This window comes from Pipistrellus hanaki, assembly GCF_964339955.1.
Source record: "Pipistrellus hanaki genome assembly, chromosome: 10".
Classification (NCBI taxonomy): Eukaryota; Metazoa; Chordata; class Mammalia; order Chiroptera; family Vespertilionidae; genus Pipistrellus; species Pipistrellus hanaki.
Genome location: NC_140512.1, coordinates 71338941 through 71359621, shown reverse-complemented (window position 1 = coordinate 71359621; position 20681 = coordinate 71338941).

The following is a 20681-nucleotide window of genomic DNA, read 5'->3' as shown; positions in this document are numbered from 1 at the left end:
CTGAGGAGGGGTGCTGTTTGGGCTGTCCGCAGCGGTTCGTAGTGGGACATTGGAGTCCAGGGCACCCGCAGCAGACAGAAAGCGCACGGGATGCGGAACAATGAGCACCATTTTCCAGTTGGTCGTAAAATCATTGCTTAAAACATCGCCCCTGTATCTTCACATAAACTCCTCTGTTTAAGATGAACTTAGCACTTTATTACCTTGGGCTTCCTTGGTAAATGCACGAAAAAGAAACTGTTCTCTCAGGACCCTGGTAGAGACGCTGGCACAAAGCTTCCCCTACAGCTGCAACATTGGTGAAGTGTCACCAGTCCTTTTCAGACTCTCATTGGCAGTTACAAATTCTCAAATAAGAATAGAACTCATGAAATAGGCGAACTGAAGAGCACCGGGGCTCCCTTTTACAGCCTCCGTGATGGTGCACAGTGTGCCTGTCTCCTGATGGTGCACAGTGTGCCTGTCTCTCCTGATGGTGCACAGGTGTGCCTGTCTCCTTCGTGATGGTGCACAGGTGTGCCTGTCTCCTCCTGATGGTGCACAGTGTGCCTGTCTCCTCCTGATGGTGCACAGGTGTGCCTTTCTCCTCCTGATGGTGCACAGTGTGCCTATCTCCTCCTGATGGTGCACAGGTGTGCCTGTCTCCTCCTGATGGTGCACGGGTGTGCCTGTCTCCTCCTGATGGTGCACGGGTGTGCCTGTCTCCATGATGGTGCACAGGTGTGCTTGTCTCCTCCTGATGGTGCACAGGTGTGCCTGTCTCCTCCTGATGGTGCACAGGTGTGCCTTTCTCCTCCTGATGGTGCACAGGTGTGCCTGTCTCCTCCTGATGGTGCACAGGTGTGCCTGTCTCCTCCCGATGGTGCACAGTGTGCCTGTCTCCTCCTGATGGTGCACAGTGTGCCTGTCTCCTGATGGTACACAGGTGTGCTTGTCTCCTCCTGATGGTGCACAGTGTGCCTGTCTCCTCGTGATGGTGCACAGTGTGCCTGTCTCCTCCTGATGGTGCACAGTGTGCCTGTCTCCTCCTGATGGTGCACAGGTGTGCCTGTCTCCTCCTGATGGTGCACAGTGTGCCTGTCTCCTCCTGATGGTGCACAGGTGTGCCTGTCTCCTCCTGATGGTGCACAGGTGTGCCTTTCTCCTCGTGATGGTGCACAGTGTGCCTGTCTCCTCCTGATGGTGCACAGTGTGCCTGTCTCCATGATGGTGCACAGGTGTGCCTGTCTCCTCCTGATGGTGCACAGTGTGCCTGTCTCCATGATGGTGCACAGTGTGCCTGTCTCCATGATGGTGCACAGGTGTGCCTGTCTCCTCCTGATTGTGCACAGGTGTCCCTGTCTCCTCCTAATGGTGCACAGGTGTGCCTGTCTCCATGATGGTGCACAGTGTGCCTGTCTCCTGATTGTGCACAGTGTGCCTGTCTCCTCCTCATGGTGCACAGGTGTGCCTGTCTCCATGATGGTGCACAGGTGTGCCTGTCTCCTCCTGATGGTGCACAGGTGTGCCTTTCTCCTCCTGATGGTGCACAGGAGTGCCTGTCTCCTGATGGTGCACAGGTGTGCCTGTCTCCTCCTGATGGTGCACAGGTGTGCTTGTCTCCTCCTGATGGTGCACAGTGTGCCTGTCTCCTCCTGATGGTGCACAGTGTGCCTGTCTCCTCCTGATGGTGCACAGGTGTGCCTGTCTCCTCCTGATGGTGCACAGGTGTGCCTGTCTCCTCCTGATGGTGCACAGGTGTGCCTGTCTCCTCCTGATGGTGCACAGTGTGCCTGTCTCCATGATGGTGCACAGGTGTGCCTGTCTCCTCCTGATGGTGCACAGTGTGCCTGTCTCCATGATGGTGCACAGTGTGCCTGTCTCCATGATGGTGCACAGGTGTGCCTGTCTCCTCCTGATTGTGCACAGGTGTCCCTGTCTCCTCCTAATGGTGCACAGGTGTGCCTGTCTCCATGATGGTGCACAGTGTGCCTGTCTCCTCCTGATTGTGCACAGTGTGCCTGTCTCCTCCTCATGGTGCACAGGTGTGCCTGTCTCCATGATGGTGCACAGGTGTGCCTGTCTCCTCCTGATGGTGCACAGGTGTGCCTTTCTCCTCCTGATGGTGCACAGGAGTGCCTGTCTCCTGATGGTGCACAGGTGTGCCTGTCTCCTCCTGATGGTGCACAGGTGTGCTTGTCTCCTCCTGATGGTGCACAGTGTGCCTGTCTCCTCCTGATGGTGCACAGTGTGCCTGTCTCCTCCTGATGGTGCACAGGTGTGCCTGTCTCCTCCTGATGGTGCACAGGTGTGCCTGTCTCCTCCTGATGGTGCACAGGTGTGCCTGTCTCCTCCTGATGGTGCACAGTGTGCCTGTCTCCATGATGGTGCACAGGTGTGCCTGTCTCCTCCTGATGGTGCACAGTGTGCCTGTCTCCATGATGGTGCACAGTGTGCCTGTCTCCATGATGGTGCACAGGTGTGCCTGTCTCCTCCTGATTGTGCACAGGTGTCCCTGTCTCCTCCTAATGGTGCACAGGTGTGCCTGTCTCCATGATGGTGCACAGTGTGCCTGTCTCCTCCTGATTGTGCACAGTGTGCCTGTCTCCTCCTCATGGTGCACAGGTGTGCCTGTCTCCATGATGGTGCACAGGTGTGCCTGTCTCCTCCTGATGGTGCACAGGTGTGCCTTTCTCCTCCTGATGGTGCACAGGAGTGCCTGTCTCCTGATGGTGCACAGGTGTGCCTGTCTCCTCCTGATGGTGCACAGGTGTGCTTGTCTCCTCCTGATGGTGCACAGTGTGCCTGTCTCCTCCTGATGGTGCACAGGTGTGCCTGTCTCCTCCTGATGGTACACAGGTGTGCTTGTCTCCTCCTGATGGTGCACAGGTGTGCCTGTCTCCTCCTGATGGTGCACAGGTGTGCCTGTCTCCTCCTGATGGTGCACAGTGTGCCTGTCTCCTGATGGTGCACAGGTGTGCCTTTCTCCTCCTGATAGTGCACAGTGTGCCTGTCTCCTGATGGTGCACAGGTGTGCTTGTCTTCTCCTCATGGTGCACTGTGACCAAAAACAAGAGCAGAAAGCCAGGAAGAGCCAAACAAAGAACACCGAGGATAGGATAGAAACGTTTCTTGGAATCCAAGAGAAGCAACCTCATTCTAGGTCAAAAGACTCCTGGAGGGAACGGGCGGGCGCTGCTTATTAAGATGCTGAGGCAGGAGACGTGTTCGAGGCGAGGCTGCCCAGCCGTGGCTCCTGCGGTGGTGTTCGTGGGTCCGTGGGAGGTTCTGTGAAGCTGTTCTCATAAAGAAAAGGCCACACTGGCCGAATGAGCAGTTTATATTTGTTATGTGAATTGCTGTTTGCTAAAAATAAGCTAAGACCAATGAATCCATCTCACTGAGGAGTGCGGAGTGGAATTGAGCCGAAGTCCCAAATGGGGAAGATCAATACTTTATTTACTAAGACAAACCCTAAATATTAGAGTCGATAGCTGGTTATATTTTTTATACTTGCTTCTCTGCTTGAGTTGATATGCAAAAGCTTTATCTAAATAAAAATTTTAATTATATATTAATCTTAAAATTCAGACTCATACTAACGGAATATGAGGAGAAGCTATCCTTTGATGTGATTTTTGGCCTGTGTTTAAATTAGATACAAATCTGGGAGCTAATTTTAAGTCTTGACACCCACTCATGACATATGGCACAGCTCAATGCCAACATGCAATTAACCATGATGCTAAGTTGTCACAATAGAAGATACCTGTTTGGGTGTGTTCTTATGGTTTCCATCTCTCATTTCCTGTCCCTTTATATGTTTCTTAAATTCCTCAGATTATTTGTTTTTAGAGCAAAGAACTAAATAGATTAAAGATCAAATACAAGCAATGAAATTTAAGGAGGAATTCATTGCCCAGAAGTCACCCAGCAAAAGATGCAGCCTTGCTCACAGGGGAGGGGGAGAGTGGGGAAGGGGGCAGTGAGGGAGACCTTGGCTGCTCTTTGCCCTAAATGGGTGTTTGCTGAGCAGGAAGGGCCCACTCTTTTCTGTTCTTCACACAAAGGAGAGGGTGACAAGATTTAATCTCATCTTGGCTCATTTGTTTGCAGGGCCAGCGCCTGCAGAGCCAGGCTTTGCCCCTGAGGTCAGTGTAGGCAGTGGGGTCCACAAGCTACATCAGGTCTCCACCCTCCGAGGGCTCCCAGGACTCGGGGAGGTAGAGGCATAGGGCGGAGATGCAGGCACACAGACCTACGTGCGCAGATAGAAAACAGCGGGGCCTGGGTGTCAGCCAAAGCTTCCAGGGCTGCCGGAGATCTCAGGGAAGAGTGTCTGGAAATTTCTGTAGTTCCCCCAGATACACCAGAGAGAAAAGAACACTAAGTTACAGCACAGAGAAAACGTTCCACTGGCAGCCCGGCTTACAGAGCACGGCCTGCTTGGAAGGTGCCGGAAACCAAAAGCACTGCGGCTGCCTTGGGATGTGAGCTCGTTATTATGGAGCACGGGTTCCAAGAAGTCTTGAGTTCAATGGTGTCCCCTGAGCAGAGCGGTGTGGGCAGCAGCCCCGGTGAGTGAGCAGTGAAGCAGGGGCCTGAGAGCCACTCCCCAGGCGGCGAGGGCAGCGCCCGCCACAGGCCCGGCGCCTGTGAGAGGCCAAGCTCTCCCCTTGGAGCCCATACCCAGGTGACAACGCCCCCTTCTTCCGAGATGTTAACCAACCAATATGGAAGGAACACAAGGTGTCAAATGGAGTGCTGTGCCAGGGTCGGTGCAGGAAGCTGCAGAGACAGGAAGGGCCCTGTGAGTGTGAGCCACGTGAGAACAGCGGCTCTGCTTCCCGAACACCTGGGTGTGCTCCCGGCTGGTCCTCAGGCTGCACCTGAGCGCCTGGGTGTGCTCCCGGCTGGTCCTCAGGCTGCACCCAAGGGCCTAGGTGTGCTCCGGCTGGTTCTCGGAAGCCTCGGAGCTGCCCGCTGCACAGCGGGGTGTCTCCCAGTGTCCTCTCCGATGTTGGATGTTGGCCGGGAAGGGGGATAACCCTCGTGGGACACCGTCGCCAGCAGGAGGTCTCAGCGGGTGGCTTTCATTGTCTGGCTGCGATGATCTTGATGGTTTCGTTGTTCTTCATCAAAGGGGCTGATGAGGCAGCGCGTGCCCTGTGGTGTGGAGAAGGAAGCAGAGAACCAAAAAATAGACTATTTGGTTCCCATTAAAAATGGACCCTATTTAAAGCAACATGGTATTAAAACCGAGTGAAATCTAACACAAGGTTCAATAAGCGTTATTAAATTATTACACCTTTAGGTGAAAAGATACCCTTCAGCTCTCTTATATGCAATCAAAGCCGTGATTAACTATTCATGTCCTAAGATGGAAGGGTCACTTGAATGGGTTTTTGTAAAAAGCAGACCCGCAATGAGCAGGCCGTGCTGTGAGTTAGCTACATCTGTATTCTTTTTTTTTTTTCTTTTTTTTTAAGTTTTTATTTTTCATATTATTACAAATGTTCCTTCCCCCCCTCCCCCACCATTGCTCTCCTCCACCAGGTTCCCACCCCACCCTCTGCCCTTTCCCCTCTCCCCATTGTCCTCATCCATAGGTGCACAGTTTATGTTCAGTCTCTTCCCACGCCCCCCTCTCCCCTTTTCCCCAAGAATCGTCAGTTCACTCCCCTTCCATACCTCTGATTCTATTATATTCAACAGTTAATATTGTTCATCAGATTTTTTTAATTTCCTTGGTTTTTAGATTCACTTGTTGATAATTATGTATTTGTTGTTCATAATTTTTATCTTTGTTTACTTTCTCTTCTGAAAGAACCCCCTTCAGCAATTCATATAATTCTGGTTTGGTGGTGATGAACTCCTTTAGCTTTTTTTTATTAGTGAAGCTCTTTATCTGGCCTTTGATTCTGAGTGATAGCTTTGCTGGGTAGCTTATTTTTGGCTGTAGGTTCTTGCTATTCATCACCTTGAATATTTCTTGCCATTCCCTTCTGGCCTGCATGGTTTCTGTTGAGAAGTCAGCTGACAATCGTATAGGTGCTCCTTTATAAGTTACTACCTTCTTTGCTCTTGCTTCTTTTAGTATTCTCTCTTTATCTTTTGCTCTTGGAATTTTAATTATGATGTGTCTTGGTGTGGTCCTCTTTGGATTCCTTTTGTTTGGAGTTCTGTGCGCTTCCTGGACTTGTAAGTCAAATTCTTTCACCAGGTGGGGGAAGTTTTCTGACACTATTTCTTTCAGTATGTTTTCGATATCTTGCTCTCTCTCATCTTCTGGAACCCCCATAATTCTGATGTTGGTTCGCTTGAAGTTGTCCCAGAGGTTTCTTACATTATCTTCAATTTTCTGGATTCTCTTGCCTTCTAGCTTCTGTGGAGGAGTGTCTTCTGGCTCTTTATGTTCCAAATCTTTGACTTGATTCTTGCGATCTTCCCTTCTGTTTTTAGGACTCTGTAGAATATTTTTTATTTCAGACAATGTATTCTTTATTTCTTGTTGATCCCTTATCATTTCTTGTTGACTCCTTATTAATTCTAGTTGATCTCTTTTCATATCCTCATAGGCCTTATCCATCTTTTCTAGAAAATTCTTGAAAAACCTTATAAGCGTAGATTTGAACTCTATATCCAGACGCTTTTTGTCCTCCATTTCTTTCGTTTGTGATCTATTTTGTTGTCGCATTTCACAGTTACAGATGGGACGGGGTTTCAGGGTGGAGCCTGCAGCTTTGGCTTCCGTCAGCCCCGCCCTATACGGGTCCTTCAGTGCTCGCTGCCGGCGCCTCTGAGAGAAAGGTGCCCTCGATTTTCGCCTGCTGCCAAACAGTCTATGCTCTCCCCCAATGAGCCCGGTATTGGGGTTCAGTTCAGTTGGAAGTGGAGTTGGAGGTGGCGTTCAGAGCAGTCTGGAGCCCCAGTCTCCTTCCCGTCAGGGCAATCCCGCGGCACAGCCAACCGTCCCTTCTCTGGGGGCAGTGTGCGCGCCTCCGGGACCTCCTTTCTCCGCTACCCCGGGGTTCCGACTTACAGCCCAGCTCCCTATGGCTGAGCCTGAGTCCCCGGGGTCTGGCCCAGAACTGGGGTTCAGAGCAGTCAGGGGCCCAGCACAGTCGGAGTTTTATCTCCTTTCCGCTAGGGAACGCCCGCCAGGCACTCGGCCTCCCTCCTCTCCGGCTCCGTCCTCTTCGCGTGCGCCGCGTGTCTCCGTACCTTAGGCTTTTACAGCTCCTCCGTGCTTCCTTCTGGTTTTCTCCTTGCTTCTTGTTGTAGGATTTCCAGTCAGTCGACTTTCCTGTAGTTCTGGGTAATGTCCATTTTATATTTTAGTTGTATTTTATTAAAATTGTTGTGTGCGGCTGCGGCTAGTTGCCTACCCGAGCAGCCATCTTGGATTCTACATTTGTATTCTTCGTGGGTCTGAAGCCGGTGGTGTGGAGAGGGTGGCCTCGGCCGGGCCAGCCCCACTGGGCCTGCGTCCTGGTGCCTGATGTGTGGTGACCCTTTCTCAGCGACCTGTGTCTGCCCGGAGCCACGTGGCAGGCCCTTTGCCGAGAGGCAGAAGCACCTCAGAGCGGCATTCGGATGGCAGCACACACCCTCACACTAAGCTGGGTGAGCGCTGCTGTTTCCATACTAATGGGTGTGGCGCATGCACTGAACCGGAGAAAGGAGTGTTTTGATTATTAAATTTATAAGCAACGCTTTTGCCCTTCTTGACGCCTCCATCTCAAATCCAGGACAGCCTACGTTTCTCTAGTTCCCGCAACATATTCCCAGGCGGTGGGCTTTTCCATTAGTTATGCACACAATGTGGGGTCACCCTCAGTCACCCCATTTCAGGCAGGGTGGGATGCAATGGGACCAGGTACCCCAGCCTTCCCATGGGGAGGGCAGTCACATGACCCATGTCCAGGGCTCCAGCTGACACCGAGTGGCAGGCAGGCGGGGGTGCTGGCCCAGGCTGGCAGTCCCTTTGTGGTTTCAGAGTTCCCATGCTGTCCTGTATCGGCTCTGAGCAGCCCGGGTCAGGTCCTGGTCTCGGAAGAGAAACCCCGGGCCTGCCTTACAGCAGAGGCACAGCCAGCTGCCATTTCCTGTCCGCGCTCTCTGATGTCCCTGGAGCCCTTCTCGTGGTGGCGGCAGATCCAGCCTCACCTGGAGACCTGGCCCAGCAGCGCGGCCCTGACTGCTGCCCTGCTCTCTCCCCGCAGCCGGCATCGGGGAGTGCTCAGCCTCTGGCTGAGGCACAAGGTGGGCCTGCACCACAGCCAAACACCAGGCTCCTGCTGGGCCTTCCCACGTGAGGGCACGTCTCATTCAACCAGCCAGAGCTGGAAGGCCGGGGCCCCGTGCCCGAGGCCGCTGCCCGACACCAGCATGCCCCCTCCTCAAACGCCCGCTGGTTTTGTGCTCATGGCACCTGTTGTTCAGCACCAGGTTGTGAGGCCCAGAGGTGGGTGCTGAGCAGTACAGGTCAAGGGCAGAGGGACTGGGCAGAGCACCCTCCCGCCATGAGGCTGTGGCAGCCAGCTGGGGGCGGTGTGGAGAGAGACCTCCCTGCATCCGTGAAAGCTGATGCTGCCTCGTGCTGGACAGGAAGGACTGTGGTCCTCCTCCTGCTCCTCCTTCCTCGAGGGCCCCTGACTCGGCCCCCTACCCCCGCACGGAGGCCAGCAGAGTGGCAGGGACAGCCCCACAGTAGGCTGCTTTGAGCACCCCTGGCTCCCTGCACTGCCCGGGGCCTCGGACCTGCTCCCGGCTGGTGGTCTCCCGCAGGAGTCGAGGGGCCCCTGGGCCCGTGATCCGAGTGGCTCTCCTTCTGAGACTAGAGAAGCAGGGACCCCAGTGGGAAGGTCAGAGTGACCTTGGGGACACCTCAGTGGGGGGCATCTCCCACATAGACTGTCATCCTAGGCCTGCGAGAATCTCCTGATCCCAGGCAATCTGGTTTGCAGGGCCGGCAAGAGTGTGGGGAGCTGGTTCCCTGCCACCCCGCCATCCGGGGCCCCTGCACACTCCTAGGGCCACGCCCCACAGCGAGGGCCACTGGCTTTGTCCACCTGGTCGCCCTCAGGTGTGGGCATGGTGCTTACACTTGAGTTTCAGTCTAAACACAACTCAGACTGTGAAGTGGTTCCTGCTGTCCTCGCTGATGTCCGGAGTGTGGCCGGCGGCCAGCTTTCTTGGCTCATCCAGGCTCTCACAGCGCTGGGAGCCAAGCGCCCTGGTCCTGGGACGGTGGGAACGTCTGCCCGAGGGGTGTGTGCGCTCGTGCAGCCACTCGGTCTGGCCCTGAGGCTCCAGGGGGGTTGAGTAAGAGTCTGGCTAACTGCAGCAGCTGAGGATGGCGTTACGCTGCCCAGATGGCCCTGGGCGGAGAAGAGGTCCCCCTACCTTGGGTGAAGTGCTGAGGCCCTCTGAGAGCCTCCTGCAGGGACGGAGCCTCCCCCGGCCAGGAATGGAGGGCCCCTGCCCTTTGGGGTTCCCCTTACCGAGCACCCACTGCATGCTCCCTCCACAGCCGGTGGTGTGTCCGCCTCTCTGCCTCCTTGGGCTCACTGGTGGACGTGGCCGACGCTCCCCAGTCTCCTTGCAAGGCCCTGGCCAAGGACCCCGCGTGCCGCCCGCCCCTGTCACTCTGGAGGCAGCAGGGCGAGGCCACGTCCACAGGAACCGCCATGGGAGCCCTTGTCTCTGAATGCGTGGGGTGCCATTCCAATCAGAGCCCTGGGGCTGGGGGTACTGGCTGCGGAGGAGGGCCGCATGACAGGATTTCTTGTAAGTACAAACATAGGGTATTTAGGAAATGTACGCTTAAAATAAGAAAACAAAACACTTCTGGTATCCTATCACCCAAGTAACTGTTTACATCACATGCGTGTACATACGTGTATGTATGTGTGTATGAGTATGTGCATGTGTCCAAGGCCCAGCTGCTGGCCAGTGACCTGCCTTTTCACTCAATATGTTGTGAATTTGTTTTCATGTCATTCAATATTTCTCCTCAACATAAATAATGACTGCAAAGTGTCTTTTCATGTGTGACACGTCACACATCTCACTAATCGGCACAAGGCCACGTGGGCTATTTTCACTTCCTGTGACTGTGAACCACGCAAAGATGGCTTCTGCCAGGGGCTCTCCTCACTCAGGACCCCTCCAGACGCACTGCGGGGCTGGCTGGGCGGCAGGGACACACCTCCCACCTTGTCTGGCTTCTCTCGTTCCAGGAAGGTCTTGGGGAGCACAGGCCCGAGTTCCGACGGCACTGCCAGCGTCCAGCCCTGCGCCCATCGTCCCCGCGTGAGCGGTGCCTGTTGGGGAGGCGTCAGGAGAGTCCTGTCCCATTTGGGCATGCGCGTGGTTCTCGAGCTGCTAGGTGGCGGCAGGCACTCTCATGTCACCCTCACAGCAGCCTCATGCAGAAACGCAATGATTCTCCACCTCGTCGATGAAGAAACATGAGTGACCTGGGTCAGAGCCCGGGTGTCCGGCTGTGGCACCCGCAGATTCCCGAGGATCTGACCCCAGAGCAGGACGCCAGCAGAACTGGCTTCGGGGCCCGTAGGCAGCCGGCATCAGTGCCGCGCTGGCAGTGTCCTTGCAAAGCGGGCTCTGAGGGCAATGAGGCTCCTGCTCGTCCAGGCAGGCGGGCCGCGGGCTCGTCCACAGTGGGTGGTCCTCTTCAAGATCACGGCAGGAAATGTGCGCCTCCAAGAGGCAGGACTCGGCTGATGTGCACAGGCAGGGCGTCCGGTCACTGAGGCCAGCGTGGCATCTGAGTGGCCCAGAAGCAGCCGCCACGGGCACTGGCCGCTCTGAGCAGGTGATGTGGGTGCAGCCACAGCTCGGCTGTGGGCTCCTCTCGGCATCCCACTGACACTCACCACTGCATCACGACGCTGCTCTTTGCACGCGCCTGTGCTCCCCACGGGCCTGGTCCTCCAGCAAGCATTCGACCTCCCTCTGTCATGGAGCCTGGAGGCCCCACCTCGCCCTCTGAGACGGTATATTTACATGCATGAATGAAAAACACAAGATCAAAAGGAAACCCATCCGGCTGAAATAATAAGAATGCATTTTAATTGTAATGTGGGCTTCTTTCCTGGTTTATCAAATAACCATTAGAGGCCTGGTACATGAAAATTGATGCACTGGAGGAGGGTCCCCCAGCCCGGCCTGTCCCCTCTCACAGTCCAGGAGCTCTCAGGGGTGGGAAGCGGCCCAGCGATCAGGGGAAGGTGATGCCCCCATCACACCTCTGCTGCTGCCACTGCCGGCAGCACAAGCCTTGGCTGGCCCTGGTTACCTGAGCCTCAGGCGGCCCTGGGCGGCTGGAGGCTGAGGGGACTGGGGGACTCTGGAGGTAGGTGTGCAGCCAAGCTGAGGGTACTGGGCAGCGCCATCTTGTGGTTGTGGGTGCAGCCATCTTTGAGGGTGTGGCAGTCAATTAGCATATCCCCCTTATTGGCTGTGGATGCCACCATCTTTGTGATGGTGTGAGTGTCAATTAGCATATTCCCTCTCTATTAGATAGAAGGATACCCAGCAGCAGGTCTAGTAGCTGGTTTCGAAGTGGCAATGAGCAGAAGTGGTGTTCTGTCGACTTCCCATAACGGCAGTGCGACATGGAAGTAACTGGCTTAAACCAGCCGCCTCTTTCGGTGCTGCTGCCTGTGGTGCCGTCTTGCCTATTTCACAAGGAAAAGATTGGAGCCCTTCCAGCCAGAGCTTCATTAGTGAGAGCAAGGACGAACTCCCAGGTTCAGAGCTCCTGCCCCAGCCCAGGCCCAGCCCCAGCCGGTTTGGCTCAGTGGATAGAGTGTCAGCCTGCAGACAGTGGGATTAGAGGGAATATTTACAAACAACTGTGGACTCCACTCTCATATTCTGGGAGCAAGGGCCTCGGGCCTCTGCTGCCACAATTCTTTACAAAATGAAGTGCTCGGAGTAGGCCTCTGAATACAGACTGTTTCAGAATGCACCAGAAAGAGAGTTCATGATCATGCATCTCACTAACCACCTAATGGAAGGTGGGCGGCACTAACACAGTAGGACTTCCGCTGACCATCTCCCCTCCGGTCCTCTGTGCACTCCACAGTGGCCATGTCACGGCAGACCCAGGTAGTCATTGCTCCTTTGCTAAGATGCGCTGAGGCAGAGTGAGCTCCACCAGAAGCCAGCGCTTCATGCCCTAACCCAGGCTGTCCTCCTCTCCATCCCTGGGACCTGCATGTCCTCTGCATCACCTTACACCCCCACACCACTATCTCTGCCCTCAGCCCCGCTCCCGACTCATACAGCTCCACAGACCACGGACACCGCTGAACGTGTGGCTTCATGGACTAAGATGGTACCTGTCCTTCCACCAGCCGCCCCTCCTCCCTCCAGCCTCCCCTCCTCCCTCCAGCCGCCCCTCCTCCCTCCAGCCTCCCCTCCTCCCTCCAGCCTCCCCTCCTCCCTCCAGCCTCCCCTCCTCCCTCCAGCCTCCCCTCCTCCCTCCAGCCGCCCCTCCTCCCTCCAGCCTCCCCATCCTCCCTCCAGCCTCCCCTCCTCCCTCCAGCCTCCCCTCCTCCCTCCAGCCTCCCCTCCTCCCTCCAGCCTCCCCCTCCTCCCTCCAGCCTCCCCTCCTCCCTCCAGCCTCCCCTCCTCCCTCCAGCCTCCCCCTCCTCCCTCCAGCCTCCCCTCCTCCCTCCAGCCTCCCCATCCTCCCTCCAGCCTCCCCCTCCTCCCTCCAGCCTCCCCTCCTCCCTCCAGCCTCCCCCTCCTCCCTCCAGGTGCCCATCCTCCCTCCAGCCTCCCCTCCTCCCTCCAGCCTCCCCCTCCTCCCTCCAGCCTCCCCTCCTCCCTCCAGCCTCCCCATCCTCCCTCCAGCCTCCCCCTCCTCCCTCCAGCCTCCCCTCCTCCCTCCAGCCTCCCCCTCCTCCCTCCAGGTGCCCATCCTCCCTCCAGCCGCCCCTCCTCCCTCCAGCCTCCCCTCCTCCCTCCAGCCGCCCCTCCTCCCTCCAGCCGCCCCTCCTCCCTCCAGCCTCCCATCCTCCCTCCAGCCTCCCCTCCTCCCTCCAGCCTCCCATCCTCCCTCCAGCCTCCCCTCCTCCCTCCAGCCTCCCATCCTCCCTCCAGCCTCCCCTCCTCCCTCCAGCCTCCCCATCCTCCCTCCAGCCTCCCCATCCTCCCTCCAGCCTCCCCTCCTCCCTCCAGCCGCCCCTCCTCCCTCCAGCCTCCCCTCCTCCCTCCAGCCTCCCCCTCCTCCCTCCATCCTCCCTCCAGCCTCCCCTCCTCCCTCCAGCCTCCCCCTCCTCCCTCCAGGTGCCCATCCTCCCTCCAGCCTCCCCTCCTCCCTCCAGCCGCCCCTCCTCCCTCCAGCCTCCCTCCAGCCTCCCCTCCTCCCTCCAGCCTCCCCCTCCTCCCTCCAGCCTCCCCTCCTCCCTCCAGCCTCCCCCTCCTCCCTCCAGCCTCCCCTCCTCCCTCCAGCCTCCCCTCCTCCCTCCAGCCTCCCCATCCTCCCTCCAGCCTCCCCCTCCTCCCTCCAGGTCTCTGCCTCCAGTGCTTGCTGTGACTGAGGATGAAAAAGCAGACTGAGCGTTACTGTGAAATGGTCGCCACCTTGCCCGCTAACCATCACCACACACCGTGGCCACAGCTTCTCCTGGTGGCGAGAGCTCTGCTCTGCTCTCTTCGCAGCTATGGAATATGCACCCCGTGCCACCTGCTGTCGCCACGCTGAGCGTGCCCTCATTTCTCAGTTGCACACGTCTCGAGTCTTCGGTCCCACACGGAAGCGGATGCAATGCCACATGTCAGTGATACCGCAGTGAGTGTGAGTGAATAAACACCGAAGAGGTAAAAGTCCGAAGAGGTAAAAACGAGCTGAGTGTCACCACCAGCCTATTCTTCTCCAAGGCCACACAGCCACCAGGCCGGGGGCCCTCTGCTCAGCCTCTTTCCTTAGTGCCACTTGGCCTACTTTTTATTATTCACTCGTTTATTTTTAATTTTAATGTATTGATTTTAGAAAAAGACAGGGTGGGGAAGAAGGGAGAGAAACATGGGTTTGCTGCCTTCATCGGTTGATTCTTGTAGGTGCCCCCGTTTTCTCCCTCCTCCACCCCAGCCCTGGGCATCCTCTGTGCTGGCGTCCATTGTGCTCAGGCCCTCAACCGGCCTTCCTGTGCTGGGCGTCCGAGTGTGGTCCAGCGCCTCCTCCTTCCTGGTCAGCACCTGTCCCTCCCGCTGCCTCATCCCCGACCGCATCGTGTCCCTTTGCTGCTCTGGTCTTTGGTGGACGGTCTCCGCTTTTCTTCCTTTTTTGTTTCCTGGGTCCTCTAAACTGTTTGCACATTTAAAAAGGATTTCCATCTTCCCTTGCGCCCGTTCTCTCCTCTGTACCAAGTGCTACAAGCATGTTTCCTGTGACCCGCCACGGGCCTGCAGCTCACCATGGCAACCGCAGGGCCAAGGCTGGGCAGGACGCCACCGTCTCAGCTTCCCCTTCTTGGTGGAGAAAAGGCTGGAAGGAGCAGACAGAATTCCCTGGGGATAAAGGCAGGAGGTTCCAGACCCCTGTCCTGGTCCAGATGGGGAGACAGCTGGACCTCAGGTGTCGAGAACCCAGCCAGCCGCAGGCAGCCGAGGGAGCTTGGCTCAGCAGGCCATCGTACGAGGTGAAATAACGCCCCACCAGGATGACGAGGACGCTGTCCTGGAGAGTCTGGGCGAAGGGCTCCAGTCCTGGCTAAGGAGCCCCAACTGTGCTCCGTGCTGCCCCCCCTTTCCTCCCGGAAAAGCTGGGCCCCAAAGCCTGAGCCTTGGCTGGGCCCGCGTTGCATGCCCCCCTGGAACCTGGGCAGGGGCAGGGGTCTGTGCCCTGAGCTGTGCCCCTTCTCTCTGGGCCCGGCTCTGCCACGGCCCGCCCTTTGCCGTGGGGCCGTGAGGCAGCCGGAGCTCCGGGACCAGCCTTCTTGCGGCCCCAAGGCTGGCGGGGCTGTGACCGCAGAGCCTGATACCCCGTGGCACTGCGGTGCTCCCAGCAATGCCAGCCTCCTGCAGCCAGCTCTGTGCCGCTCGAGGCAGCGGGCATGCGTGGCGGGTGCTGCCGAGGGAGGGCAGTCTGCACGGTGAGGACAAGGGGAGGCGGAGGCTCCCCACCAGGTCTCTCCTCCGCCGAGCACCTTCCACAGCCCTTCATGGCTCCTGGTGCCTTCCCGGCTTTATTTCCTACATGGCCCCTCTCTGCACCTGCTCCCGGAGTGCCTCCCAGGACCCCACGGGAGCCTCCTCCCCAGAGAGGGCGGAAGGACAAGTGGACAGAAGACACCTTGGTCCAGGGCGTGTGGAGCTGCTGGGGTCTGAGAATCTGCCTCCCTCCCAGCTCAGCCCTGACTCTGAGCCTCAGTTTCTCCTCCTGTGAAGTGGGTGGGAAACGGTGTCGGCCCCACAGCCTGTGAGGAGGGGAGGGGACTCCAGGCTGTATGTGCTTTAAGGTGACCGCAGGCGGTCCCCACCCAGAGTACTGGAGAGGGAGGTGGGGAGCAATCAGGCTCAGGCGGAGCGTCAGCCGCTGTTTCTGGACAGAGAAGTGGGGAGCAATCAGTTTCTATCAGAAAAGTGAGGGCCCCCAGGTGTGCGGGGACAGGAGGTCAGGACTGGCATGGCCGCAGGGTGGCCACGTGGCTGCAAAGGCCAGAGTGTGTCAGAGGGAGAGGACGTTTCAGGGGAAACCAGGGGACCCTTAGATCAGCTTCCTCGTCAGGAGAGTGGGTGCCCTCAGGGCTGCCAGGAGACAAAATGAGATAAGGAGCAGGAAATTCCTGCCATGGGGGGAGGCTCTCGGGCTGTCCTGCATCAGTCCGGGGCTGGGTGAGACGAGGGGCTGCAGGGACCTGTCCCCACAGCAGCTGGACCCTGGGGGCAGGGGGCCCAGCGGAGGGGTCAGAGGGAGGTCAGTGACGGAGCTCTTCAGACCAATGAGGAAGGGCTGAGCTGGAGGCTGAGTGAGTCCCACAGCTCTGGGGGTGCCGTCACTGGGAGGGGCCCACACCCCAAACTCACCAACAGCTTCACAGACAGAAGAGACCAGCTCCTTCTCCACTGACACCGACTCAGTTCTCAGAACTGGGCACAGACTGTTCTTTTGTGGGCATATATGTTTGTACTTCTATATTTGTGGGTGTATATTTTATACTTCTATATTTGTGGGTATATATATTTATACTTATATATTTGTGGGTGTATATATTTATACTTATATATTGTGGGTGTATATATTTGTGGGTGTATATGTTTATACTTATATATTTGTGGGTATATATGTTTATACTTATAATTGTGAGTGTATATGTATTTATGGGTGTATATATATATATATGTGGGTGTATATATTTATACTTATATATCTGTGACTGTATATGTATTTGTGGCTTTATATATATATATATATATATTTGTGGGTGTATATATTTATACGTCTGTATTTGTGGGTGTATATACTAGTATACTTGTGGGTCTATATACTTATATACATATATATTTGTGGGTGCACTGTTGAATGTCTATATTATGCCTCAAATAAATGTGGGTCTAACATGATTGATAAATACAAAGTCATTTAAAATCCCACAGACCTGGGGGTAATTGTTCATCCCTATGTTTTCTCAGGAAGTTACTAAAACGGTAACTACTGCCAGGTTGTGGATCTTGAAGTCTCTGAGGGTTAAAAAGAGATCCTTTTACCTAAAAGGCTGGGAGTGGTTGGGCCCGACGCCAGGCGCCTGACAGGGAGGCTGGCGGGAGACTGGCTGGAAGGGCGGGCTTGCGGGCTCTGCAGGTCTGGCCTGGGTCTCAGCCGCAGGTCGGTGGCCTGGCTCAGAGGAGTGACGCAAAGCAGGCCAGACGGACCCATGTGCTGGCGGCTGGTGCAGTCACCATCCAACAACTTAGCGAAGGAAGGGCCATCGGGGGAAACCGAGGCACGGCCAGGTGGAGAGGGGCTCCCAGGCGCACACACCGAGCAGGGGCAGACTGGAGATCCAGACCCAGAGTCCTGTTTGTGGCCTTCCTACCGGGCGACTTCCCAGAGGCCCTGGAGGAGGTCAGCGGACCGCGGCGCGGCTTCCGGTCCCCGCGGCCCCTCCGGAAATAGCAGGTGGCGGCTTCTCTCCGCCAGGCACGGCCCTGGGAGTTCCCGCGCAGCCAGAAAACGGTTCCCTCGCTCACCGCCTTCGCTGCGTGACAAACCGGGTCCGCCCTGTGCCTCCGCCGGAGTCTGCTCAGCAGCATCTACAGCACAGCGTGTCCCCGCCAGCAAGTGTGTGGGGGCAAAGAACCTGGGTACGGCCCGCTCCCCGGGGTGATTCTCCCAGAAGAACCTGCCTGATCCCTTTTAGGGCTCCGTCCAACCCACCAGGAGCAGGAGGACACCTGGCGGGTCAGAGCTCTGGAGGGTCTCCAACTGGGGAGTGTGTGTGTGTGTGGGGGGGGTGGTCAAAAGACAGAACCCGCTGGGGCGGTGGGCTGTGAGGGGCTGTGAGGACTGTGAGGGGCTGTGAGGGGCTGTGAGGGGCTGTGAGGGGCTGTGAGGGCTGTGAGGGCTGTGAGGGGCTGTGAGGGCTGTGAGGGGCTGTGGGGGGCTGTGAGGGCTGTGAGGGGCTGTGGGGGGCTTTGGGGGTTGTGAGGGCTGTGGGGGCTGTGAGGGCTGTGAGGGGCTGTGGGGGCTGTGAGGGGCTGTGGGGGGCTTTGGGGGTTGTGAGGGCTGTGGGGGCTGTGAGGGCTGTGGGGGCTGTGAGGGCTGTGGGGGCTGTGAGGGCTGTGAGGGCTGTGAGGGGCTATGAGGGCTGTGAGGGCTGTGAGGGGCTGTGAGGGGCTGTGAGGGCTGTGAGGGGCTGTGAGGGCTGTGGGGGTTGTGAGGGGCTGTGAGGACTGTGAGGGGCTGTGAGGGCTGTGGGGGGCTGTGAGGGCTGTGAGGGGCTGTGGGGGGCTTTGGGGGTTGTGAGGGCTGTGGGGGCTGTGAGGGCTGTGAGGGGCTGTGGGGGCTGTGAGGGGCTGTGGGGGGCTTTGGGGGTTGTGAGGGCTGTGGGGGCTGTGAGGGCTGTGGGGGCTGTGAGGGCTGTGGGGGCTGTGAGGGCTGTGAGGGCTGTGAGGGGCTATGAGGGCTGTGAGGGCTGTGAGGGGCTGTGAGGGGCTGTGAGGGCTGTGGGGGCTGTGGGGGCTGTGAGGGGCTGTGAGGGGCTGTGAGGGCTGTGAGGGGCTGTGAGGGCTGTGGGGGCTGTGAGGGCTGTGAGGGACTGTGAGGGCTGTGGGGGCTGTGAGGGGCTGTGGGGGGCTTTGGGGGCTGTGGGGGCTGTGAGGGGCTGTGGGGGGCTTTGGGGGTTGTGAGGGCTGTGGGGGCTGTGAGGGGCTGTGAGGGCTGTGAGGGCTGTGAGGGGCTGTGAGGGCTGTGAGGGCTGTGAGGGCTGTGAGGGCTGTGAGGGGCTGTGAGGGCTGTGGGGGCTGTGAGGGCTGTGAGGGGCTGTGAGGGCTGTGGGGGCTGTGAGGGGCTGTGAGGGGCTGTGAGGGCTGTGAGGGGCTGTGAGGGCTGTGAGGGGCTGTGAGGGGCTGTGAGGGCTGTGAGGGGCTGTGAGGGCTGTGGGGGCTGTGAGGGCTGTGAGGGGCTGTGAGGGCTGTGAGGGCTGTGGGGGTTGTGAGGGGCTGTGGGGGGCTGTGAGGGGCTGTGAGGGCTGTGAGGGGCTGTGAGGGCTGTGAGGGGCTGTGGGGGCTGTGAGGGGCTGTGAGGTGCTGTGGGGGTTGTGAGGGCTGTGGGGGGCTGTGGGGGTTGTGAGGGGCTGTGAGGGGCTGTGGGGGGTTGTGAGGGGCTGTGGGGGGCTGTGGGGGCTGTGGGGGGCTGTGAGAGCCTGAGGGGCTGTGGGGGGCTGTGAGGGCTGTGAGGGGCTGTCAGGTGCTGTGGGGGTTGTGAGGGCTGTGGGGGCTGTGGGGGGTTGTGAGGGCTGTGGGGGTTGTGAGGGGCTGTGGGGGGTTGTGAAGGGCTGTGGGGGGCTGTGAGGGCTGTGAGGGCTGTGAGGGGCTGTGGGGGGTTGTGAAGGGCTGTGGGGGGCTGTGAGGGGCTGTGAGGGCTGTGAGGGGCTGTGAGGGGCTGTGGGGGTTGTGAGGGGCTGTGAGGGGCTGTGAGGTGCTGTGGGGGTTGTGAGGGGCTGTGGGGGGCTGTGAGGGGCTGTGAGGGGCTGTGGGGGGCTGTGAGGGCTGTGAGGGGCTGTGAGGGGCTGTGAGGGGCTGTGGGGGCTGTGAGGGCTGTGGGGGGCTGTGAGGGCTGTGGGGGGCTGTGAGGGCTGTGGGGGGCTGTGAGGGCTGTGAGGGGCTGTGGGGGTTGTGAGGGCTGTGGGGGGCTGTGGGGGCTGTGAGGGGCTGTGGGGGGTTGTGAGGGGCTGTGGGGGGCTGTGAGAGCCTGAGGGGCTGTGGGGGGCTGTGAGGGCTGTGAGGGGCTGTGAGGTGCTGTGGGGGTTGTGAGGGGCTGTGAGGGGCTGTGGGGGGTTGTGAGGGCTGTGGGGGGCTGTGGGGGGCTGTGAGGGGCTGTGGGGGGCTGTGAGAGCCTGAGGGGCTGTGGGGGGCTGTGAGGGCTGTGAGGGGCTGTGAGGTGCTGTGGGGGTTGTGAGGGGCTGTGAGGGGCTGTGGGGGGTTGTGAGGGCTGTGGGGGGCTGTGGGGGGCTGTGAGGTGCTGTGGGGGTTGTGAGGGCTGTGGGGGCTGTGAGGGCTGTGAGGGGCTGTGAGGGGCTGTGAGGGGCTGTGAGTGGCTGTGGGGGTTGTGAGGGCTGTGGGGGGCTGTGGGGGCTGTGAGGGGCTGTGGGGGGTTGTGAGGGGCTGTGGGGGGCTGTGGGGGGCTGTGAGGGGCTGTGGGGGGCTGTGAGAGCCTGAGGGGCTGTGGGGGGCTGTGAGGGCTGTGAGGGGCTGTGAGGTGCTGTGGGGGTTGTGAGGGCTGTGGGGGCTGTGGGGGCTGTGAGGGGCTGTGGGGGGTTGTGAGGGGCTGTGAGGGGCTGTGAGGGGCTGTGAGGGGCTGTGGGGGGCTGTGAGAGCCTGAGGGGCTGTGGGGGGCTGTGAGGGCTGTGAGGGGCTGTGAGGTGCTGTGGGGGTTGTGAGGGCTGTGGGGGCTGTGGGGGCTGTGAGGGGCTGTGGGGGGTTGTGAGGGGCTGTGAGGGGCTGTGGGGGGCTGTGAGGGGCTGTGAGGGCCTATGAGGGGCTGTGAGGGCTTGTGAGGGCCTGTGAGTGCCTGTGGGGGGCTGTGGGGGGCTGTGAGAGGATGTGAGGGGCAGTGAGGGCCTGAGGAGCTGTGGGGGGCTGTGAGGGGCTGTGGGGACTGTGGGGGGCTGTGGGGGACTGTGAGGGCTGTAAGGGGCTGTGGAGGGCTGTGAGGGCCTGAGGGGCTGTTAGGGGATGTGGGGGCTGTGAGGGGCTGTGAAGGGCTGTGAAGGCTGTGGGGGGGCTGTGAGGGCTGTGAGAGGATGTGAGGGGCAGTGAGGGCCTGTGAGAGCCTGAGGGCTGTGAGGGCTGTGAGGGGCTGTGAGGGGATGTGGGTGGCTGTGAGGGCTGTTAGGAGCTGCGAGGGCTGTGGGGGGCTGTGAGGTGCTGTGAGGGCTGTGAGGGCAGTGAGGGCTGTGAGGGGCTGTGAGGGCTGTGAGGGGCTATGAGGGTCTGTGAGGGGC